This window comes from Bufo gargarizans, chromosome 5, assembly GCF_014858855.1.
Source record: "Bufo gargarizans isolate SCDJY-AF-19 chromosome 5, ASM1485885v1, whole genome shotgun sequence".
Taxonomy (NCBI): domain Eukaryota; kingdom Metazoa; phylum Chordata; class Amphibia; order Anura; family Bufonidae; genus Bufo; species Bufo gargarizans.
In genome coordinates, this window is record NC_058084.1 from 62,134,579 (window position 1) to 62,160,197 (window position 25,619).

Genomic DNA, 25,619 nt, shown 5'->3' on the forward strand with positions numbered 1-25,619 from the left:
ATGACTCCATAGTACTCCTCTCCCCCCTTCCCCATAGTACCCACCATAATGTGTCCCAGTATAAAATGCTACTGTACAGAGCCCCCCATATAAAACACCCCTTCTTTGTGTTGCCTCAGTAGATGCCCCTATAGTGCCCACCAATAATGTGCCAGTAATAAGCCCCTTATTACGTGCCAGTAATAAGCCCCCCATTACGTGCCAGTAATAAGCCCCCCATTATGTGCCAGTAATAAGCCCCCCATCATGTGCCAGTAATAAGCCCCCCATCATGTGCCAGTAATAAGCCCCCCCATCATGTGCCAGTAATAAGCCCCCCATTACATGCCAGTAATCATGTGCCATTATTAAGTCGCCCCCCATTACGTGTCAGTAATAAGCCCCCCATTACGTGCCAGTAATCATGTGCCATTATTAAGTCGCCCCCCATTACGTGTCAGTAATAAGCCCCCCATTACGTGCCAGTAATCATGTGCCATTATTAAGTCCCCCCATCATGTGCCATTATTAAGTCCCCCCCCATCATGTGCCATTATTAAGTCCCCCCATCATGTGCCATTATTAAGTTCCCCCCCATCATGTGCCATTATTAAGTCCCCCCCCATCATGTGCCATTATTAAGTCCCCCCCATCATGTGCCATTATTAAGTCCCCCCCCCGTCATGTGCCATTATTAAGTCCCCCCTCCGTCATGTGCCATTATTAAGTCCCCCCGATCATGTGCCATTATTAAGTCCCCCCCATCATGTGCCATTATTAAGTCCCCCCCCATCATGTGCCATTATTAAGTCCCCCCCATCATGTGCCATTATTATGTCCCCCCCATCACGTGGCATTATTAAGTCCCCCCCATCATGTGGCATTATTAAGTCCCCCCCATCATGTGGCATTATTAAGTCCCCCCCATCATGTGGCATTATTAAGTCCCCCCCATCATGTGGCATTATTAAGTCCCCCCCATCATGTGGCATTATTAAGTCCCCCACCCCTTCAGTATCACTATTGTAAGAAAAAAAAAAAAAAGAAAAAAAAAAGAACACTTATACTTACCTCAGTGGCAGCGATGCGATGCAGGCCTCTTCTGGTCTGTGTCCCACGCTGTATGGCTCAGGCAGCGCGATGACATCATCGCGCCGCCTGCGCCGGCCTCTGATAGGCTGCCGGCCTAGTGCCGGCAGCCTATCAGAGCAAGGGGAAGGGACACACCTCTCCCTCCCCTGCACCGCCGCTGTCACAGGCAGTAGTAAGGAGATGAGCGCAATGGAAGCGCTCATCTCCCTGTGCCCGGCGGCGGCGGCTCACTTTGGGGGGGGGGCGCATTTTAGTTGGGGGGGCACATGGGGGGGCCGAGCATGATGTAGGGGGGGCCGTGGCCCCCTCTGGCCCCCCCCCTGGCGACGCCACTGCACAGGAGCCAGGAACAGCTCTTACAAAAGGGAGTAGTTATAGCCAGGGGAGTATAGCAAATCTTCAGCGTATAGCAATCCCCACACACATGAGACGAGGCTCTATGTTGAATGTAAAACAGGAACAGACCTCACTAATCAACGTATACAATGTCCCACCCTTTACAATACACATAGACATTTAACATCCCAAAATGGCACGAATTAGACCAGGGGTTCAAGTTAGTACAAGCCCTTCGTGAACAAAGGAGGCCTGGCTGATGAGAGGGCCTGTAATCCAGGGGCAGGAGGCGGGCAAACAGCCCCCTCCAAAACACCGTGGCGAAGTGGCTTTCGCCACAATCTCCCTGTGCCCCATGCACAATTTTACTGTACAATGTATTGGACAGAGTGTCAGACTGTGAAGGTGCACACCCTCAACATCCACTTACACCTTCATTTATAAACTTCTTGCAGGAACAATAAATAGACAAACTGCACCACATTGACTGATAAGAATAGATGCTCCAGATTAGTCATTTCATTTGAAATACAATTATTTACTGAAACGGATATGCCAACAGGCCCTCTTTAAGGTCAAAAAGCCACATGTCCAGCATTGAGCTATTTTCATTCATCTTTGGTCTAGGCAGAATATCATAAAAAAAAATATCAGAACCTTCATAGGAAGTGGCTGCAGATTTGACTGGAAAGAATAGCAATGTGGAATATGTCCCCAAGAAGCATGTGAAAGCAAAAGCTCAATGGTCATGTACGGCTTTGAAGCACATCCCTGCTGAGGCCAGTGAATGGCTGCAGTAGTGGCTATGGATGGCATTTCACTCTTCTGGTCTGCCGAGGATCAGAAGGAACAGGGATGGGACGCTCACGTTCAATAAGTGAGTGTTTTTTTTTTTTTTACATTAGGCCCATTCAATTCAAAGGGCTGCCGATGTTATGCATAAATCTGTTGGGTCCTCCACAGAGAAAGATGCTCTTTGCAGACAGACATCCTCCAATCTGGCTAGTTCTGAATAAGGGACTACCTATATTAACTCAGAATTCAATAATAAGATATTTAAAAATTAATTTTCTGCATCAGACAAACCCTATATGCTAGCAAGAATACAACTGTAAACCATTTATGGTAAAAACACATAGATAGCTATCAGAAGACGGCTTCTTCAGTTAGAAGCACTGTGCATACTACTGAGGATTAGGAAGAGCCAGGATTCGTAAGAAAGTACAGCTGGTGTGTATAACTTGTTTGGGCTGAAGATTTCTGGGCATCTGACTGCTGCCATGACAGAGAGTGGAATCCACAGCTGCAAAAACAAAATCATAATCCAAACTTGGTATGCGTGAAGCATGGATCTAGGTAAGGTAGAGGTTGTGAAGATGAGCATCATGCAATCATTATGTATGCAGCTATTATCTTAGGCAGCAGCAAAATAAATAAAAAAGGCCAGGCAAGGGCACCTTTAATCAGGATAAAATAGCATACACAACTCAGGTTATTATGTACTAGAGTGAAACTTTAGTATATGATAACCTGAGAAGACCACAACACTAGAAAACCACTTTTTGATGCAATTCAGAATGGTCGCCTCAGAGAGGTTTCACTATAAGTTTGATAAGTTGTTATAGTGCCTACACAAGCTCATGTGTGGAGCAGCAGTGTGCAGGGACAAGTCCTTAGGTGTTTCTGTGGTTTACAGTGAGAAACAATAATGTTTGACTAATGATATATATTCCTCATTATCGAAATAGCAACACCAAGATGGTAAAGCCATAAGGTTATGCATATCAAGGAAGGTGTCGCTAAGAAATGTATGATCAATTTTTCAAGCACCTAGCTCCAATCTGTGCCATGTGGGAGGGGCATGAAAGCCAGATTGAAAGCATAGTTTTTTTTAGCCACATGAAACCTCAAAAATAGGATCAAATCATGTGGGATGATTGTGTTATATCTCTTGCTCAGTTAAGTGCCAGTTATCACCACTTATCAAAAACAGTGAGGGCCTGAACCCTTGAACTAAAAGACCTTGGTTTATCACTGTGGCAGATCACTACGCTCCTAGTTTGAGATATCAGGGCTATTGAGATGATTGGGAGAACAACAACAAGCTGGAATGACAGTAAGAGGTGCACAAAGGTGAACCTCTACACGGACAAATTGCCTGATTAGAATAATGGCACATAATTCTATTCTGTACTGCAAGTTGAATTGGACATTAGATCCCAAGCCCAGGGCGGCAAACAGTGTCCACACAAGCTATGAGAAGGCATTTGCATGACATTGGGCTTCAAGCCAGACGTCCAGCTAAAGGTGTTCCATTAACCTTATGCCACAGCTCTCAAAGATTATCATGGTGCACATCAAGACGGCAATAAAGGCTGGAGTGAAGATCCATCCTCTTCAGCAGTGAGTCCTACTTTTACCTTAGATGCAATGATGGCTGGATATCAGTCTGGAGGCCAAGTAGGCAACAGCATGAAAAGTCCTTCTTAACGGGAACATCACACAGGTCTTTCTCCCAGGATTTTGGTGTGGGGTGAAATAATGTACAGTAGTTGGACCCCTCTAATGTTCATTTCAGGTACACCAACAGCTCATTACATTGATTTGGTCATGGAACCTGTGCAGGGCCGGCGTCAGAACCCGGCAAACCCGGGCAAGTGCCAGGGCCCACTGTAAGTTAGGGGGCCCACTCGTCTCCACGGCGGCCCCTTTAAAATGTTTGCCAGAAATATTTGCGCAGCACAGCGCCTGCTCGCCGTCCGAGCCATAATTATTCATGTTGCGCAGCGCAGCGCCCGCCCCCTCTCTCACGTGATCCTCTTCTCTTCTGACTCCGAGTCCAGGCACCGCACGCCGCACAGATCAACGAATCCAGCGATGATCCTCATTTGAGTCTGACTCACTGTAAGCCCGCCCCCAGCCAGCAGCAGGCCTGATAGCCGAGCCCAGAGGAAACCTGGCGCCCAGCCCAGAGGAAACCTGGAGGAGCTGAATGCTGCTGCTGGACTCGTTTTAAATTTAGAATTAAGGTGAACTAGTAACAGTCACATACCAAGACCAGTTCATGAATTTTTGCCAATAAACTGTATAATTGATTTCATGTGTTCTGGTATTTTCTTATAGGAGTTTATATTGTGTTTTAGGCCGAATGCACACGTCCGCGTTCCACGGCTTTGAGCGGTCCGTGGTATCCCGGCCTGGCATCCTGCTAAGAGCAGGAGCGCACGGCGTCATTGGTTTCTGCTATGACGCCGTGCGCTTCATGCCGTCGCTGCACTACAGTAATACACTAGTATAGATCATACGAGTGTATTACTGTAGTGCAGCGACGGCATGAAGCGCACGGCGTCATAGCAGAAACCAATGACGCCGTGCGCTCCTGCTCTTAGCAGGATGCCAGGCCGGGATACCACGGACCGCTCACAGCCGTGGAACGCGGACGTGTGCATTCGGCCTAAAACACAATATAAACTCCTATAAGAAAATACCAGAACACATGAAATCAATTATACAGTTTATTGGCAAAACTTCATAAGAGGAAATTTTCCTCTTATGAATTTTTGACAAAGTGTATTATTGATTATCATTTTCTTATAGGAGTTTGTTTTAAGCCTCATTCACACGGCCGTTGTGTGCCCATGGCTGTATTGCGGCCCGCATACGGCAGGTCCGCAACGCAATACACGGGCACCGGCCCATGTGCACTCCGCATCACAGATGCGGACCCATTCACTTGAATGGGTCCGCAATCACAGAGATGCAGAACGAACGCATGGATTGGAAGCACTATGGAGTGCTTCCGTGGTATTTCTGGCCGTGCCTCCGCACCCCAATAAAATAGAACTTATTCAATTTTTTTGCGGGGGGCGGACGGTTAACGGACCCATTCAAGTTGAATGGGTCCGGATTCGTCCCGGCCACTGCATGGACGTTGCCCGTGCATTGGGGACCGCAACGGATGCACAACGGCCGTGTGCATGAGGCCTAAGGGCTCTTTCATACGAGTGGATGCCGTGCGGGTAATCCGCTGCGTGAAAGAGTGCCAAGCCCCGTCCAGGACAGCAGAGACACGGAGCAGTAACATGATTGATAATGCTCTTTGCCTCTCTCTGACATTTTTACTACAAAATGACAGTGAGATACAGTTGTCACTGTGATTTTGTAGTAAAATGATCACAGAGAGGCAAAGAGCATTATCAATCATGTTACTGCTCCGTGTCTCTGCTGTCCTGGACGGGGCTTGGCACTCTTTCACGCAGCGGATTACCCGCACGGCATCCGCTCGTATGAAAGAGCCCTTATGCCCCTTGCAGACTAGCGTTCCTCCCGCAGCAAGTCCACATTGCAGCACCCGGCCCAACCTCCCAGCGCTGCCGGAGGTCACATAGCATTATATTGATTGATCTAACCCTTAAAGTTCTGGAATGTATTGGATAACTGGCATAATGCTGTTAGTGTCATCTAATACATTCCAGGACTATAAGGGTTACATAGCATCATAAATCAACATAATGCTATGTGAATCCCATCAGTGCTGGGAGGTCAGGCCGGGTGCTGCGATGCGGACTCACTGCAGGAGGAACGCTTGTCTGCAAGGGGCCTTAGCACAGGGGGGCCCACTGAGGCTTTATCGCCCAAGGGCCCACATGAACCTGGAGCCGGCCCTGAACCTGTGGCATGGTCATTTCTCCCAGGAGCCAGTTTGCATCAGGACAAAGCCAGGCCATATGTTCTACTGTAAGCAGTTTGAATAGCCTAAAGTTTGTACCATCGCCTGCAGCATCTCCAGACTTGTCTTCCAAAGAGGACATCTGGGATGTCATTGGTCTGTAATTGCAAAATGAACTGCTAGCAACAGATCTTGATGATTTGTGTGCCCAAATGCATTCAGAGTGGCAGAACATTTCTCAAACAACCCTTATTACCCCAATGATAGCATGCCAAGGCATGTAAGTGTATGTGTTACTGCACGTGATGCTCATACTTGATGCTGAATAAATCAAGATAGTTTGAATATTTTGTTTCTATTTTTTATCATTTGCATACTATTATCATGTCTTTCGATTCTGTGATTTCTATAATTTCAAGATTTTTCCTTCTTGGTGTTGCAATTTCAATGTTGAGGAGTATAATTACTCATGTACCAAGAATAGGGTACTTGCAAAATAGTTTTTGTTATTTAATGTTCTGATGTATTGTATTAACCGTATACTCATAGTTCGATAAGGATAAATCAGGGTCAAAAATCCTGACGATGCCTTTGTAGAATACTTAGGTCCACCCCTAGTTTAGTGGGAGTCTAGTGTTAGCTGAAGAAGAGAGAAGAGCTACATGTGCTCACACCTGAGAAGATTAGGCTTAAGTCGCAGAGAATCAATATCTCTGAGACATTTGAATCAAAAAGCCTATTCTACTTTATAGTTCTCCAGAGACAGAAAGAACCAGGAAGATCCAGAATCTGCAAGGCCGAGCACTGGAGTCAGTCACTGAGGTATTCACTGTTTAAGGCTGATAGTCACTTTATTGCAGTGAGATGGACATTGCTAATACACCCTTCTATACTTTGACATGGTCCTGGCCAGCCTTATCTTAATTCAGCATCCCTTTGCTGGGAATTAAGTTTGCAAGCACTGTGAATTATATGGACCAGTGTATTGATATTGTTGGATATACAATAACCCCCATTCTGCACTTTAGTAAAGAGAGATTTACTTATTTTCTAAAACTGGCCTGGTTATGGACTCCAGCGCTATTTGCCTGCCACAGCACCTACATCTCCTGCCGTGCACCTGTACCAAATCCATAACACCAAGGGAACCCCAATTACCATCAGGCAGGAACCCCAACATTAAAGGTAACCTGTCACGTCATTTTCACCTATATAACTAACATCATTGCCCCCCAGAAGATTGAAATGCCTTCTAAACATATTTGTGTGCACTTTGGAGCACATTTATTAAGACCTGCATTTTAGATGCCGGTCTAAATAAGGTCCTGTGCTGGCAGTGGATCCGCCGAAGTTATGAAGAGGTCCTGGCCTCTTCATAACTTCGGCAGATCCACCGCCACTTCTAAATGTAAGCCAGCTTCCTAGCTGTCTTACATTTAGACCATTTTTTACATCTAAACCAGTCGTAGTAAATGGTAAATGAGACGGGCCTGCCAGCTGGTCCCCTTCCCCACCCAGACCATGCCCACTTTTTCTCATCTGGGAACGAGATTTGCACCGAGTTTCGCTAACCTATGGGAGAATGACTGTATCTTCCCGTCTGGGGAACACATACGGATCTCGTCCTCTGGCGCCGTTTTATTGATGATATTATTTTTATTTGAAATGGGAGGAGAAGAATCTCTTGTAATTTTTATTTTAAGGTTATAAATAAAAATGTATACTTTTTACAAGTTACTCCTACTTAGAGTAAATCTGATTTTTGGGGGGATTTAACTATTTTTATTGAAGAAGGCACCATACATACTAAGACATATAGCAAGCCCAGTGACACTAATGGCTTTATCGCCATGACTAGTTGCCATTTGCCACAATGGTTATTAAATGTACCCAGAAGGCAATTCATGAGCTTATATAGAAATTGTAGCAAAAAAGAGAATTTTGAACAGGAAGCAAATATAATACAAAAAAAATTTGGAACCAAAGTATACACCTCTGACCTCCTCAATAAACAAAGTGAAGTAGTAGGAAGCACTGACAGGCAAGTACTAATTAAGCATGATGTAGACAGTAATAAAATGGGACGAATCCAATTTTTTCCGAATCCGAAAAGGTTCTCGAATCTATTGAATCTTTTGAATTTCGAATCCTACGAATCCTGTACATAAGAATTGTGTGAACGGTGTAAGAAACTAAGTAATCCAAACACTTATGGGGGGATCTGTGGATGACACTGCTATGGGGGGGATTTGTGGATGGCACTGTTAAGGGGGGATCTGTAGATGGCATTGTTATGGGGGGATCTGTGGATGGCACTGTTATGGGGGGATCTGTGGATGGCACTGTTATGGGGGATCTGTGAATGGTACTGTTATGGGGGATCTGTGGATGGCACTGTTATGTGGGATCTTTGGATGGCACTGTTATGGGGGATCTGTGGATGGCACTGTTATGGGGGATCTGTGGATGGCACTGTTATGGGGGATCTGTGGATGGCACTGTTATGGGGGATCTGTGGATGGCACTGTTATGGGGGATCTGTGGATGGCACTGTTATGGGGGATCTGTGGATGGCACTGTTATGGGGGATCTGTGCATGGCACTGTTATGGGGGGATCTGTGGATGGCACTGTTATGGGGGATCTGTGGATGGCACTGTTATGGGGGATCTCTGGATGGCACTGTTATGGGGGATCTGTGGATGGCACTGTTATGGGGGATCTGTGGATGGCACTGTTAAGGGGGATCTGTGGATTGCATTGTTATGGGGGATCTGTGGATGGCACTGTTTTGGGGGATCTGTGGATGACACATATATAGCATCTTATGCTATGTGCCATCCACAGATCCCCCCCATAACAGTGTCCTTGCAGTGTGAATGACTCCCAATACAGGGGTTGGGGGCCAGCATTCTGGATTAGGAATGACAGCAGGGACCGGTGTAGTCCCTGTATTCAAATTCACCGGCCCCGCTCACTGTAGTATATTCTTATGATCTAACCTGCATTGTTAAGATATCATAATTCATCTGTATTACATTACAACATTAAGTTCCATAGCAGAGAGGAGGGAGGAGGCAGGCCGGGAGGACGGGCGGGCAGCGCATCAATCACTACATCACGCGCCCGTGCCGTGACGTAGTGAGTGACGCGCCGCCCGCTTGTCCTTTCAGCCTGCCTCATTTCTGCTACAGAACTTAATGTTGCAATGTAAGTAATAGAGATGGATTATTATATCTAAACAATGCAGGTTAGATCATAAGATTATACTACAGTGAGTGGGGCCGGTGCATTAGAATACAGGGACTGCACCGGTCCCCGCTGTCATGGACTAGTCAGATTCGAATTTAGTAAATGAGGTCGGAATTCAAGTCCACGAATCCCTCGAATCCAACAAGATTCGAGGGATTCGTGGATTCGACTAATTTGTCGTCCCACCTCTAAAAATGAATAAACAAAATAATAATAATACAACAATAATTGCTGGAATTATTTCAGGTTACAATAATCAATCCAGTATACTTAGAAATATAGTTTAAAAATATTGGGATATCCTATGTCAGGATAGAATTCCAGAAAATCCCAGATTCATATATAAAAAAGCTCCAACCATAGGCAATATGATTGCACCAACTGTTAAAACAGTAAAGACAACGAGTAGCAATATAGGGATCCCAAAATATTTTTTTCCCATTTCACCTTTCGTAGCTGCACTTAGTTGACGTCACCACGCTTCATACCAGAGCGCGAGCATCAAACAGGAGGCGGGCTGCCGGCTGGGGCACGATTCCATCTGAAAGAAAGAACTAAACTGCCTCTAAAGGACTCCGGGATAGAGCCAAGCCATTGGAGCTTTTACCACAGCTGGACCATCAAAGGAACAGACCGTGGGAGAAACGAAGATAGGAGTGATTTATATCACAAACCAACTGCACTATTCGTATAGGGGAATATTGAATTTCTCTCCTTTTATGATCCGCTCCTGATTTTGACTTTCAAAACTGCATGCAGAAACCTGACCGTGTGGCCATACCATAACAATTGTTTGAAAATTGTTCCAATTTGCATCCACACTTTTGACACAAAGGGCCTGCTATATGTGTCTACTCATTACCCTTAGTCAATTTGTACTTGCATTGACCTTCTCATTGTTATCATGAACTAGATTATTGAAAATAGAGCTGTAAATGAATTGATTTTCTTTAGGTTATCTATTACAGTCATGAGGAAATATTCCCAACACATGATGCAGTGCAAACGTGTATACTGCCTGGTAATACATGCTTCAAGTAAACCAAGCAGCATCTGATGGAGTTGAGTTCGACTATATTTGCCAAGAAATGGAAGAGCTCAATTTATGCCTAGAGCATATTATGGGAAGACCTAATAAACTTCTAAAGTGCAAAATAAAATAAAAAACTTGAAAAACCAAAACCCTCCAAAGAAAACATAGTCAATGTTTTCAAAGGAGACATCAGAAAACAATTTTGGATGCTAGATGATTAAAAATAACATAAACTGCAGATGGAATTCAAAATTAATTTGATAATATCTAAAAGACAAAAAAAAACTGAAATAGAGGACAACACTATTGTGTTTTTAGTGGTGTTCTTTGAACATGCATTTTTTCGTGTATTTTTTCCGCGGTAAAATCCATATGTTAACTGAAGGTCTATGGGAAATCTGAAATGATGGACACATATTTTTTTTTTGCTACTGGCATTTTTGTTAATTAGTTATTCTATTGGTAAAAACTGCCAGGCTATAAGGGAACAAACATCAGACCCACAGCATGCAGGGACAAAATAAACACAACTACAAAAAAGCCAGCTTGTCTTACTGTTAATAATTCCTATAGACTTTTATGTTAAATCTGGAGCTGGTGTTTTTTTGCCTAAGACATTTAGCAAAAAACGTGAAAAAAACAAAACACTGTACCAAAAGGACCAAAACCGTTCAAGAACTCCAGCAAATCTATTTTTGACACCAGCCAAGGGAACCACATAATTCTTAAAGGTTTTAACAAGAAACTATAAAGGGACAATATTAAGGTGCCAGAAAAAATTAAGATTGCTCCTAATATATAAAGAGTAAAACACACCTGACAAACAAATGTACAGTATCTTTCGTTGCCCCCTATTTTCTTTGTACTGTCATACAGTGTGCAAATAGCCTAATTGTAAGCCTCATATAGTATGGTGAGCAAACAACATACACTGGCCAAATAACACTTTTCCTACAGTTGTCTAAAATAATACTATACAGTGCCGCCATCCACTGCAAAAATAATATATTGTACAGTGCAAGTAAAACACATACAGTGCTAAAATAATACCAGATACATAAAAGTAGGCATGATTTAGGCTCCTTTCAGATAAGCGAGTTCCACACTCCGGACTCACAGCGTAAGTATGCAGCAGCTCCCGTCCTGACCTCCCAGCACTGACGGGGTCGCATAGCATTATATTGATTGATGATGCTATATAACCTTTACAGTTCTGGAATGTATTGGATAACACTGACATAATGCAATCCCGTCAGTGCTGGGAGGTCAGGACGGGAGTTACTGCATACTCATGCTGCGAATCCGGAATGTGGAGCTCGCTCATCTGAAAGGGGCCTAATAGAAAGTGGGTGTAGTCCCCAATCTAACTTTTACACAGGTTTACTAATAATAAAGCCAGAAAATGTAAAAAAGTTTGGCACAAATTTACTCCTGCTCACAGCAGGGGTATTTTTCATTTTCTGACTTAAGAAAAGTATAAAATTAGCCAAATTTTGTAAGAGAGAAATGTGCCAAATTTTGTAAGAGAGATATTTTGCAGTTGTGGTTAAGTAGGCCTATTCTACATAAGAATAATCCTAGTCGATATCAACTACAAAGAAAAGCCCTCAGCAGCTGCCTATCAGATGAGCTCTATGGGTTACAGAAAATAATAGATAGTAACAAAGATATTTCAAGCTAGGAAGTCAGAGAAGCTGATTTTTATCTCCCATGTATTGGTAAAAAAAGAAATGAGCAAGCAAGAATTTTTTTAAGAAACTTTTTTTTTTTACTATGAAGGCATTGTTCTTCTGATTGCTGGAGTGTGATAGAGCAAAGGTCTAGATTTAGGGTTGGGTCCAATATTGTGCTGCCTGTGATGGATTAAGGGTAGGTTCACAGAGTTTTTTGGAGGAGGTTTTGAGCCAGATTTTCCTGATGGTTTTTCAGCCAATGACAGAAGTAGATCCATAAAGAAGGAGAAATATGAACCTACCCTAAGAAGGGTCTGATTTATTTACATGGTGCTCCTAGCTTGGTAAGTATTCAGCCTGTGGTGGCCTTACAAACACTCTGCTGTTATGGACCTTTACGGGTTTGGTGCTGAGCAAGAGGACTTTATTTTAGCGGGTAGGAATGTTGTGTTTGTTTTTCCTGTGTTAATACAAACTGGGAAAAACACTGCCCGAGGTCAGATAAAATAAGGTTGTTGCTGTGGACCGAATTTCTGTTCTTGCCAAGGTGTGACTGCCTAGTCCAGAAGACAAAGGTCCTGTTACTTTGAGATAATCCCAAATTATTACAATATATCAGGGAGAGGAAGGTTTTAGAAAAGGTGCTCAAGAAATCAATAAAAAGAATCATTAGATTTGCTCATTTTATAACTAAAAGGAAAAATTGGAAACAGCAAAAAAAATCTTCAAATTTTATAATGTGCCCACAAATAGAAGTATAGTATTTTCTGTGGTGCTTTATAGATATAAAAATTGACAGTTTGAAGACTGTGACCATGATAGCATCTAATAATTGTCAACGAAATCCCAATGCAACATGCAGAAAAACAAAGTTGTATTTTTGGTCCACGGTCGCAAGTCTCACATGTGACTGCAACTTACCCGCAACTTTCCTATGATTTGGCTATGTTTTTTACATACCAGTTTTATAAATCTTTTTGGTTGCGCTACTTTTCTGAGACTTGGTGTTACGCAACCCAATTCACCATGTAGCCTCAGCTTAAATTACAGGAAGGTACAATTTTTTTTCCGACAAAAACTTTGAAGAAAACTTTGGATAGTGGAGAAATCAATTAAGTGAATCATTGACACAACCTCTCACTTCAATCTCTTGCACAATATCATATTGGGGGTATATTTCTCCATAAGGTCACTTTCATCAGTGAATTCCATCAGTCATTGTAAACCACTACACTGAGATAAGGTATCCTACATAATAATAGCCCTGTGTGCGTGCACTATGTCCGTGTGTGTGTCACCAGTTTTGCACTGGGCATGTGCAGCGGGGCGTCCAATCAGGACACAGCACTACACACACACACAGCGTTCCATAATTGTTTAACCCCTTCCATGCCGTGGTCCTTAGGGACCGCTGTCTGGAAGGGGCTAACCATCGGGCCGCTGCTCTGCCCTGGCAGTGGCCCGATGCTTGAAGAGTTAAGCTCCTTTCCCATTGTGTGCGGCTGCTGCTGGCCACCAATGAGAACAGAGAGGAGTAGAAGGGAGGGACTGTGACCACTGCGCCGCCAATGAATATAGTTAATGCTTAAATACAAACGTAGCCTGCGTGTGCTGGCCATATCCCATACCCGGCCCCCGGCCTCTATGTCGCTGCGATCCACCTCAATTAACCCCTCAGGTCTTGAAGGGTTAATTGCAGCAGATCGCAGTGCACAGTCATAGAGGCTGGGTATGGCATATAGCTGCCACACGCAGGCTACGTTTGTATTTAAGCATTAACTATATTCATTGGTGGTGCAGTGGCCACAGTCCCTCCCTTCTACTCCCCCTCTTCTCAGTATTACATTAATTACGGTCCCTGTCCCCCCAGTGCACCCCTTTCCCACAACAGTATTAAATCATTGGTGGCAGTGACCCCAGGGTCCCCCCTCCTCACCCATTGGTGGCGCAGTGGCAGCTTCTGATCGGAGCACCAGCAGTGTAATCCTGGGGCTCCAATCGGTTACCATGGCAGTCAGGATGCTACTGAAGCCCTGGCTGCCATGGTAAGCTCCCTGCTGCGTGTGCACAAAATATAAAAAATAATATATTGTGATACATATCGTTATCACACATGCTTCAAATTATATCGCAATATAGATTTTAGGCCATATCGCCCAGCCCTAAGTTCAATACACTGCAGTACACTATATAGTGTACTGCAGTGTATTGTAAGCCATTAGACCCACTGGATCTTCAAGAACCAAGTGGGTCTGGGTCTAAAAAATTGAAAAAAACAAGTGAAAAAAGTAAAAAATAAATAAATAATCCAAAAACTTGCTATATACACACATAATTAGTAAAAAAAAAAAAAAGAAAAACTATCATGGAATTGCAATTTTGCCCACCGCACTTCCCAAAAAATGGTATAAAAAGTGATCAAAAAAGTCATATGTATCCAAAATTAGGACCAATAAAACCATGACCTCATCCCACAAAAAATGAGCCCCTACATAAAAATATGGCTTTCAGAAAATGGAGACACAAAAACATGATTTTTATTTTCAAATATGCTTTTATTGAATAAAATAAAGTAAAAAAAATGCACATATTACATATCGTCATGTCCGTAACGACCTTCTCTAAAAAAATAGCATGTGATCCAACCCATCTGGTGAACACCGTAAAAAAAAAAAAATGTGCCAAAAAAGCCATTTTTTATCACCTTACATAACAAAAAGTGTAATACCAAGCGATCAAAAATTCATATGTGCCCCAAAATGGTACCGATCAAACTATCATCTCTTCCAGCAAAAAATTGGACCCTACCTTAGACAATTGTCCAAAAAAAATATATAGCTTTCAGAAAATGGGAACACAAAAACATGATTTAAAAAAAATATAAAATTATTGTGTAAATCCCCCCAAAAAATAATAGACTTATTAGGTATCTCCGCATCATTACAACCTGCTCTATAAAAATATCATATTATCTCCTCTGTCAGGTGAACATTGTCAAAATACAAATAAAAAAACTGTGCCAGAACAGCCATTTTTTGGTTACCTTGCCTCATAAAAAGAGTATATATATATATATATATATATATATATATATACACACAATGCACAACTACCTCTAGCAAAATATTTCTATACTGTAGGAATAACCCTAATAATAACATGCCCCCCGCACCGCTCACACCAGCGCGCCAACCAATCAAGACACGGCGCTCCACATGACGCCTGCACTGCCCACAACTACGTGCTAGCAAGCAGGTCGGAGCGCCACCATTTCTGTTTGTCAGTCCCAGACGCATTTCTATTCATTAGTCACAGCACATATAGATTGGAGCCCCTGTCAGAAGTCTGACCTACCAGTCAATACCAGCAGTCTCAGCACCAGCAGTCAGTGGCAGTCGTACAGTCACCAGTCACAGTGCCAGCAGTGTCAGCCACCAGTCAGTGCCAGCTGTCTCAACCATCAGTCAGTGCCACCAGCCACAGCCACCAGTCTCAGCCACCAGTTAGTGCCAGCAGTCTTCGCTACAGCCAGCACTCAGCGCCAGCAGTCTCAGCCACAGCCAGCACTCGGTGCCAGCAGTCTCAGCCGCAGCCAGCAGTCTCATCCACAGCCACCAGTCAGTGCCTGCAGTCTCAGCCACAGCCACCAGTCTCAGCCACCAGTGAGTACCAGCATTCACAGCCACCAGTCAGTGCCAGCAGTCTCAGTCACTGCCACCAGTCAGTGCCAGCAGCCTCAGCCACCAACCACAGCCAGCAATCTCAGCCACCAGCCACAACCAGCAATCCCAGCCACCAGTCTCAGCCACTAGTCAGTGCCAGCAGTCTTAGCCACAGCCGCCAGTATTGGCCACCAGCCACAGCCACCAGTCTCAGCCACCCGTCAGTGCCAGCAGTCTCAGCCACTGCCACGTCCGTGCCAGCAGTCTCAGCCAGTCTTGGCCACCAGCCACAGCCACCAATCTCATCCACCAGTCAGTGTGGTCAAGTTCCCTTGCCATTTAATATAGACTGTTCCTACTAATGTTTATGCACTACTGTTCTAGCGCCCGTAATTGTAACGGGCTTAATGTCTAGTAATGTATAATAATCTAATACAGGTTTAAGGACTCAATCACATTTCTATGACCATTTGAAATCTGTGGAAAATGACATCTGTGTTCATCCATGAAAATATCTGTGAGGAATTCATGTTTGGCCAGTGTCTCTGGGTTTTTTTTGCCCTCCACGTGCTGTCCGTATCCATGGCCAGTGCAAATATTTTTGCCAACACAAGCAAAGCTACATTTTGGTGCCCTCCTCGCAGCTCACCTGGCCCTGGTCCAGTCTGCAGCAGCTGGCTTCTCCTCTGTGTGGTCCTGGTACCTTCTCTCTGCTTCAGACAATCGCTGGTTTGAGGACCATATTTTTTGCCCTATAAGACGCACCTAGGTTTTAGAGGAGGATAATAAGAAAAAAAAAATTTCCATTACACCTCAGGTCAGACCAGCAATCAGACCCCCAATGTTAATCATACCTCAGCTCACAGCCCCAATCAGACTCCCAATGTTAATCAGACCTTAGATCAGACCCCCAATGCCTCAGATCAGACCCCCATGTCAGCCATCAGCCCCCATTGTCAGCCATCATGCCCCCTGTGGTCAGCCATCATGCCCCCTGTGGTCAGCCATCATGCCCCCATGTCAGCCATCATGCCCCCATTGTCAGCCATCATGCCCCCATGTTCAGCAATCATGACCCCATGTTAGCCATCATGCCCCATGTTAGCCATCATGCCCCATGTTAGCCATCATGCCCCCTGTCAGCCATCATGCCCCCTGTCAGCCATCATGCCCCCATGTCAGCCATCATGCCCCCATGTCAGCAATCAGCGCAAATAAAAAAATAAAAATAACTAACCTCTCCTGCTCCTGGATGCTGCCGCTCCTCACCACCAGCGCTCTCTCTCTTCTTCCTGGTTCTCAGCTGTCAGCTGTGACACACAGCGTGAGGTCACATGGTGCGCAGGCCTGCACGGCAGAAAGCCGAGTGGAGGACCAGGAAGCGGTGAGTACAGATCCTTCACTGCTTCCCGGTCCTCCGGTACTAATGAAGCGCTTCCAAAATGGAAGCGCTTTATTAGTATTTGCCCCATAAGACGCAGGGGCATTTTCCCCTACTTTGGGGGAAAAAAACTGCATCTTATGGGGCAAAAAATATGTGATATTTAAAAAACAGTTTTATTTTTCCCCCTATCTCTACGCCCTAAGGCAGCCGCTTGGTCTGCCTTATTATAGCGTTCAGCCTGTGCGTATTCCATGGACACTGCTGAGCTGAAAATTCATTTCCAGACCATCTCTTACCACAAGTCCATGAAAAACCACTGACAGAACACGGATGCCATCTGTGATGTGTCATTTGTTTTTAACAGACCCTTAGACTTCAATGGGCGTGTTTGGTCTGCACCATGGACCGATGAGGTGCACGTCTCTGTGATCTTTGCACTGACCAACTGTCAGTGGAAAATTATTGATGGGTGAACAAAGACATAAAAAGTTAATGGGTATGTGTGATGCCCATGGAGAACATGGACAGCACACATCCATGATTCACTAAAGTGTGAACAAGTAGAGTAATAAGGAGGCACTATATGACAGCACCTTAAGTGCCCACACCTCTGCTGTGGTTATGATGCCTGAAGCTTCAAATAGAAAGAATAAAAATATTTTTTGGGACTTTTTTTTAGAGAAGGTAATTGAAGACATAATTATCTGGAAAACAAAAACCAAAAAAAAAATTTGAACATGTCATTGAATCATTGTAAAATGTTCAACCAGAAGCCAGGGTAGTCTGGAGAATCACTATAGATTTAGGTTCTGATTAATTAACTGGGGACACATTAAAGTTTGTCTTCACATTTTCTATTTGTTGAAAGGTAGCAGTTTGGGCACCAAATTTATGAAAGTTAAAGTTAGCACAGGCAAACTATCACATTCTGACTTATTTTTACCTGCCATAAGGCAGGTCAGGAATGGAGTTGAGATTTTTGGGGATTTTATCTTTTATAAATAATGCCAAATGCCAATGCCCAAAAAGTAGCTGGATTTCAGAAAGTGATTTAGCAGAAGAAAATTTTTTTGGGGCTTGTCACAGATTACTCATAAATTTGTCTTATAATGAAAGCAACAGAAAAATCACACTTTACTGTAGAATCAATTGTGAGCCAAAACCAGGTGTGGGTCAAAAACACAGAACACGTGCAAATCTTTTTTTTATATCTTATCTCTCTGAAGGCTCCCAATCATTTATGGGAACACTCATTAGTGAGGATCTTCCGGGGTAACGGTGCCCCAGATCACCCAATGTTTGAGTGAAACTCTCCCTCAGCGGGTGAAAAGATTGTTTGTTCTTTCACTTACAAGTAAGCCATAGCTTGCCGACAGCAAATTAAGAAGTCTAAACAGTACTCTGCTGACAGAAAATAATGATTCTCTATGGTCTCCTTCACTGAAGAGCAGAAGATTGCCGGGAAGGAACACCCCAACAAAGGTCTGCTCAGTTGAGCAGTGTAAAGGGGCCTTTAGTCTCCAGGTGTTAAAATCAATTGCCAAGAAGTAACTATGGTTTAGTACTGGTAATAGTATAATTCTACATCATCTCAATATTGGGACAATGAAGAGCTCCAAAATGTGGTCTTTTTAACGAACATGTTTATGTTAACTATTAGAAAATATGAAGATTGCAGTATAAAAGAATAACTAAAGAGGTGAGACGTGATGAAGAAAAGGGATGATGATAAAGAACAAATCCTAGAAGAGATTGCCTTGACTTAGGCTACTTTCACATTAGCAGTAAATTCTTCCAGCAGGCTGTCCCAGCATAGCGGTAAATTCTTCCAGCAGGCTGTCCCAGCAAAGGAACAGCCTTTCGGGAGACATAGTATCCAGCATAGCCGGAAAGGCCAGAGCACCGCCAAGACCCATTGACTAAAATGCCCAGCCGGATCCCGGCAACAATGACAGAAACAGGCCAGATCCCCACCGAGTCCCATTATAGTGAATGGGCTACAGCTGGGTCAGTATCTTGCTATGCTCTTGTGCCAGAACAGCCTGCTGGAAGAGTTTACCGCTAGTGTGAAACTAGCCTATTTCTGGGCAGTTTATAAAAATTGGCAACTTTTTTTCCTGTGTCTGTGAAAGAAATAGTATTTTTTTTTTTAGCCTGGTGGTACTTGACTAGATAATTTTTCTGGTAATTATCATTTTACAGCTCACAGTAAATGCTGGTAATGAGTTCTTATTAGTATATTGAGCTATAGAGCTATATTAATTATAATTTTTATTATTCATTATGGTTTTCCAGTTTGTCAGTAAATTTTTTGGGATGTCCATAATTTTTGGGTAAGTGGTCCAGAAAAAAACTAAAATTATGGTTGGCAACCTTCTCTTATACAACACACCATTGGGGTCCATTCACACGTCCGTAGTGTATTGCGGATCTGCAAGTTGCACCCCTACAGAAATGCATATTGTTGTCCGCTATTGCTATGTTCAATTTTTTTCGGGAGCCATGGACCGGAAGTACGGAGCCGCGGACCGGAAATGCAGATGCGGACAGCACTATTCAGGTTAGTGGAACTGATTTTCCATTGTAGAAATATCTACACCAAATCCGCAATCTGTGAGTGCACTCTTAAAGGAACTTTCTCAAGAAAATATACCCATATATAGATGTTACTGCAATATTTTAACAAAAATATTCATCTTATCATAATTGTGACAAGTAATAGACCACAGATTCTGAACCCGCGGTATGTGTATGTGTACCCTTGCTGGTCGCTAGGGCCTCTCAATATTCAAATATACAGCTGAATTCAGGATGGGCACAATACTGTGGCGGAGAACAACAACAATGTCTCCCTGCCCCGCCATGAACTCTTATAGGCTTCAGGCCTATTACTTGTAGCCTCTCAGAGGCTGGTGCAGTTGACATTATCATCATTGTGCTGCCTGAGCCATGCTGCAAGCAGCATTGGACACAGATCAGAAGAAGTCTGTATCCTGCACCACATCGTGACAGTTGCATGGAGGTAAGTATTTCTGTTTGTTATTTTCATTTGTCAGTAGCACTATTGGGACACTATAAGAGGGGGAGCCAGTATTATAACTGGTGGTCATGATAACTATGGTAGCATTATAAGGACTCTATAGGGGGGAATTATTATAACTGGGGCAGCACTACTGAGGCACAATCAGGGGGGCATTATTAGAACTGGGGCAGCACTATTGGGGACATTAGCGCTACAGATGGCACTATAAGGGGGCATTTTTTATTGCATTATAGGGGCTTTGTTACTAATGGAGGCACTATAAAGTGGGTATATTTTCTACTATATTTTCTACTTCTAATAGGGGCACTATAATTTGAATAATTACTACTAGGGCACTATGTTACTGTTGCAGGAACTTTTGAGTGCACTATTACTGTGGGGGCACCCTGGCACAGTATCAGCTTAGCACAATTATTTTTGGGGGCACAATTACTGTCAGGAGCACTGTGTGCTGAGCGCAGTTATCGTATTTTATGCTTTATAAGATGCATGATATGACGCACCTAGGTTTAAGAGGAGGAACATAAGAAAAAAATATTTTTCATCAGACCTCAGAACAGACCCCCCAATCTTCATCAACCCCCAAACTACACCCCTAATCTTCATCAGACTTTGCATCAGACCTCAGATCCGACCCCAATATCAAACCTCAGATCAGACTCCCATATCAGATCAGAGCCCCAATTTCAGACCCCAAATCAGACCCTTAAACCATATCAGACCTCAGATCAGACCTACAGGTCCTTCTAAAAAAATTAGCATATTGTGATAAAGTTCATTATTTTCTGTAATGTACTGATAAACATTAGACTTTCATATATTTTAGATTCATTACACACCTACTGAAGTAGTTCAAGCCTTTTATTGTTTTAATATTGATGATTTTGGCATACAGCTCATGAAAACCCAAAATTCCTATCTAAAAAAATTAGCATATCATGAAAAGGTTCTCTAAACGAGCTATTAACCTAATCATCTGAATCAACTAATTAACTCTAAACACCTGCAAAAGATTCCTGAGGCTTTTAAAAACTCCCAGCCTGGTTCATTACTCAAAACCGCAATCATGGGTAAGACTGCCGACCTGACTGCTGTCCAGATGGCCATCATTGACACCCTCAAGCAAGAGGGTAAGACACAAAGAAATTTCTGAACGAATAGGCTGTTCCCAGAGTGCTGTATCAAGGTACCTCAGTGGGAAGTCTGTGGGAAGGAGAAAGTGTGGCAGAAAACGCTGCACAACGAGAAGAGGTGACCGGACCCTGAGGAAGATTGTGGAGAAGGACCGATTCCAGACCTTGGGGGACCTGTGGAAGCAGTGGACTGAGTCTGGAGTAGAAACATCCAGAGCCACCGTGTACAGGCGTGTGCAGGAAATGGGCTACAGGTGCCGCATTCCCCAGGTCAAGCCACTTTTGAACCAGAAACAGCGGCAGAAGCGCCTGACCTGGGCTACAGAGAAGCAGCACTGGACTGTTGCATGTCATTCGGAAATCAAGGTGCCAGAGTCTGGAGGAAGACTGGGGAGAGGGAAATGCCAAAATACCTGAAGTCCAGTGTCAAGTACCCACAGTCAGTGATGGTCTGGGGTGCCATGTCAGCTGCTGGTGTTGGTCCACTGTGTTTTATCAAGGGCAGGGTCAATGCAGCTAGCTATCAGGAGATTTTGGAGCACTTCATTCTTCCATCTGCTGAAAAGCTTTATAGAGATGAAGATTTCATTTTTCAGCACGACCTGGCACCTGCTCACAGTGCCAAAACCACTGGTAAATGGTTTACTGACCATGGTATTACTGTGCTCAATTGGCCTGCCAACTCTCCTGACCTGAACCCCATAGAGAATCTGTGGGATATTGGGAAGAGAAAGTTGAGAGACGCAAGACCCAACACTCTGGATGAGCTTAAGGCCGCTATCGAAGCATCCTGGGCCTCCATAACACCTCAGCAGTGCCACAGGCTGATTGCCTCCATGCCACGCCGCATTGAAGCAGTCATTTCTGCAAAAGGATTCCCGACCAAGTATTGAGTGCATAACTGAACATGATTATTTGAAGGTTGACTTTTTTTGTATTAAAAACACTTTTCTTTTATTGGTCGGATGAAATATGCTAATTTTTTGAGATAGGAAATTTGGGTTTTCATGAGCTGTATGCCAAAATCATCAATATTAAAACAATAAAAGGCTTGAACTACTTCAGTTGGTGTGTAATGAATCTAAAATATATGAAAGTCTAATGTTTATCAGTACATTACAGAAAATAATGAACTTTATCACAATATGCTAATTGTTTTAGAAGGACCTGTATATATTATACCAGACCCCCATGTCAGACTTCAGATCAGACCTCCATATTAGATCAGACCCCCATATCAGAACTCAGATCAGACCGTATATCACATCAGAACTCTATGTCAGACTTCAGATCAGACCTCTATATTAGATCAGACCTCCATGTCACATCTCAGATCAGACCCCCATATTAGATCAGACCCCATCAGAGCTCACATCAGACTCCCACCAGAGATCACATAGACCCCCCCCCCTCAGAGATCACATCAGACCCCCCCCCCATGCCAGACCTCAGATCAGATAACCATCAGACACAAAATACATAAATTCACCTACCTTTCCTGCTTTGCCACTACTCTACAGGTCTGGCAGTCTCTGCTGCAGTCCTGCTCCCTGCAGGAATTAAGGGCAGCAGGGAGCGAAACGCCATCAGCACTCCCTTCTCTCTGCTTGATCTTCTCCAGGCCTGCGCTGCACTGTGACCTGACTGCGCAGAGCGTGAGGTCATAGTGCGCGCACTAAGTCCTGACACTGTAGGCAGTCAGGACAGCGCAGCGCCAACAGAAGATCAAGCAGAGAGAGGTGAGTGCCGACGTTCTTTCACTCCTTGTGCAATGAGCAGGACACCGGTACAGTGGGTCAGCTATGCAGTGGATCAGTATATATGTGTAATAGGTTGTGACGCCAATTGCAGCTTGCGCAGGTACTGTAGCAGGGCCCTTTAAGATGTTATAACTCACGTACCAGGTGAGGAATGCCTGAGGGGGATAATGTCTCTGTATAACAGTAGGTATAGTGTCAACGGTGTCTCCTACCTTGGTACGGCTGGACTCCTGAATCCTGGCTCACTTGCAATAAAATTGAGTGTGGTTAGCAGGAGTAATTGAGGAATAACTGAGATCCAAACAGGTAATAGGATCCAACTTGTCTTTACTTAATGATTGGCAGCTTTGATCCATATAAGGTACAGCAATAGTCTTGGGTCCCAGCAGGTATTGGCAATATATGGCAGGAATTTATATCTATTCTGCTTCTTATACATATGCCTAGGAGATCTGGCAGGTATCTGTCTTCTGCTCTGTCTGTAGTCTGCTTATAATGGGCCTGACTAGCTGAGGAGGTACTTGGTTTCTCTTGGTCTTTGGATCTGTACTCACAGGACTGCTCGCAGGGTATGGTGGTGTCTTCCTGGAGATCTATAGTTCTGTAATTGCTGCTTTCTTTGTCCACAGCTGAGGTAGAAGACTCAGGCTGGGAAGGGTGATCTTTGCCTCAGCCGAGGCTGGATCCAAGGTTGGGATCCCTGTTTCTGGGAGCTCCTATTAACACAGCCTTCCCCAGCAGGGGGGCTGGTTCACACTCACTAGAACTTTCCTTCCTCCCTCTGAGGTAGGATGTGGGAACATTCCACTCCTCCTCAGAAAGAGGGGAGCTAACCTGGAATGGACTATTCCAGGCTAGAGATACTAACTATGACCTGCTACATACTGCTGCCACCTGCTGGTGTACATTGAAATGACAGCTAATAAATAATACAGGCCTAAAAATACATATATTGGTAATGCACAGTTGGATAACACAAGATGGAAATACACATATACACCTAACATTATGAAGCAGGGTGACAGAAGTTTAGTGACATACTTCAGGATGTTACACTTGCTCCTCTCGATTCTTGCGTACTACTGAGTACTACTGAGCGGGGAAAAAGTGTGTCTTATAAAGCAGACATTGGGAAATGTGAAAAATAAAACAGAGAAAGTGCACTGGAGTACAACAATGGCTGGGTGAGGCTGGTATACATTATTCTGCAAAAGGTACGGACACGTTCTGTGGGATCCAAGCCTGGTTTATTTTAATGAACGTGAGCTTATCCACATTCACTGTGGACAGGCGGCTGCGAATATCTGTGATAACCCTCTCCTGTCGTGCTAAACAAACATTCAGACAATACACTGGCTGCAGGCCAGCACCTCCAAGGCGTAAAGGGCAAGCTCAGGCCATGTGCCCAATTTGGAGACCCAGAAGTTGAAGGGGGCAGACCCATCAGTCAGTACGTGTAGGCGTGTGCACACATACTGCTCCACCATGTTGCTGAAATGCTGCCTCCTGCTAAGACGTTCCATATCAGCTGGTGGTGCCGGTTGTTGTGGCGCACTGACAAAGCTTTTCCACATTTCGGCCATGCTAACTCTTCCTTCTAAGGTGCTGGCGGTGCCCCAGCTGCATTGGCGACCTCTTCCTCCTCCTCTGCCTTCGCCTTGTGCTTCCACTCTGCCCCCGCTGTCAGGTGGGAATGCCATCAGCAGCGCGTCTACCAGCATGCGCTTGTACTTGCGCATCTTCCGATAATGCTGCAGTGATGGAATTAAGGATGGTACGTTGTCCTTGTAACGTAGATCAAGCAGCGTGGCCACTCAGTAATCAACACAAGTTAAAATGTGGCCAACTCGGCGGTCATTGCGGAGACACTGCAGCATGTAATCGCTCATGTGTGCCAGGCTACCCAGAGGCAACGACAAGCTGTCCTCTGTGGGAGGTGTATCGTCTGTGTCCTCTGTATCCCCCCAGCCACGCACCAGTGATGCCCATGAGCTGGTTTGGGTGCCACCCTGCTGTGAACATGGTTCCTCCATCTCCTCATCCTCCACCTCGTCATCCTCCAGAACTGTGCCCTGGCTGGACAATTGTGTACCTGACGTATGTTGGTGCAGGAACCCACCCTCGGAGCCACTTGTGAATGACTGCCCTGAAACCCTTGTAAATAATCCCTCTTCCTCCTCCTCCTGTGCCAAATCCTCTTCCATCATCGCCCGAAGCGTTTTTTCAAGGAGGCATAGAAGTGGTATAGTAACTCTGAGAACGGCATCATCTGCACTGGCCATGTTGGTGGAGTACTCGAAACAGCGCAACAAGGCACACAGGTCTCGCATTGAGGCCCACTCATTTGGTGATGAAGTGGTGCTGTTCTGCAGAGCGACTCACCCGTGCATGCTGCAGCTAAAACTCCACTATTGCCTGCTGCTGCTTGCACAGTCGGGCCAGCATGTGCAAGGTGGAGTTTCACCTGGTGGGCACGTCGCATATGAGGCGGTGAGCGAGAAGGCCGAAGTTACACTGCAGCGCTGACAGGCAAAAAGCAGCAGGGTGAGAACGCCGAAAGCACGCACAGACGGCCTGCACTTTCTGCAGCAGCTTTGACATATT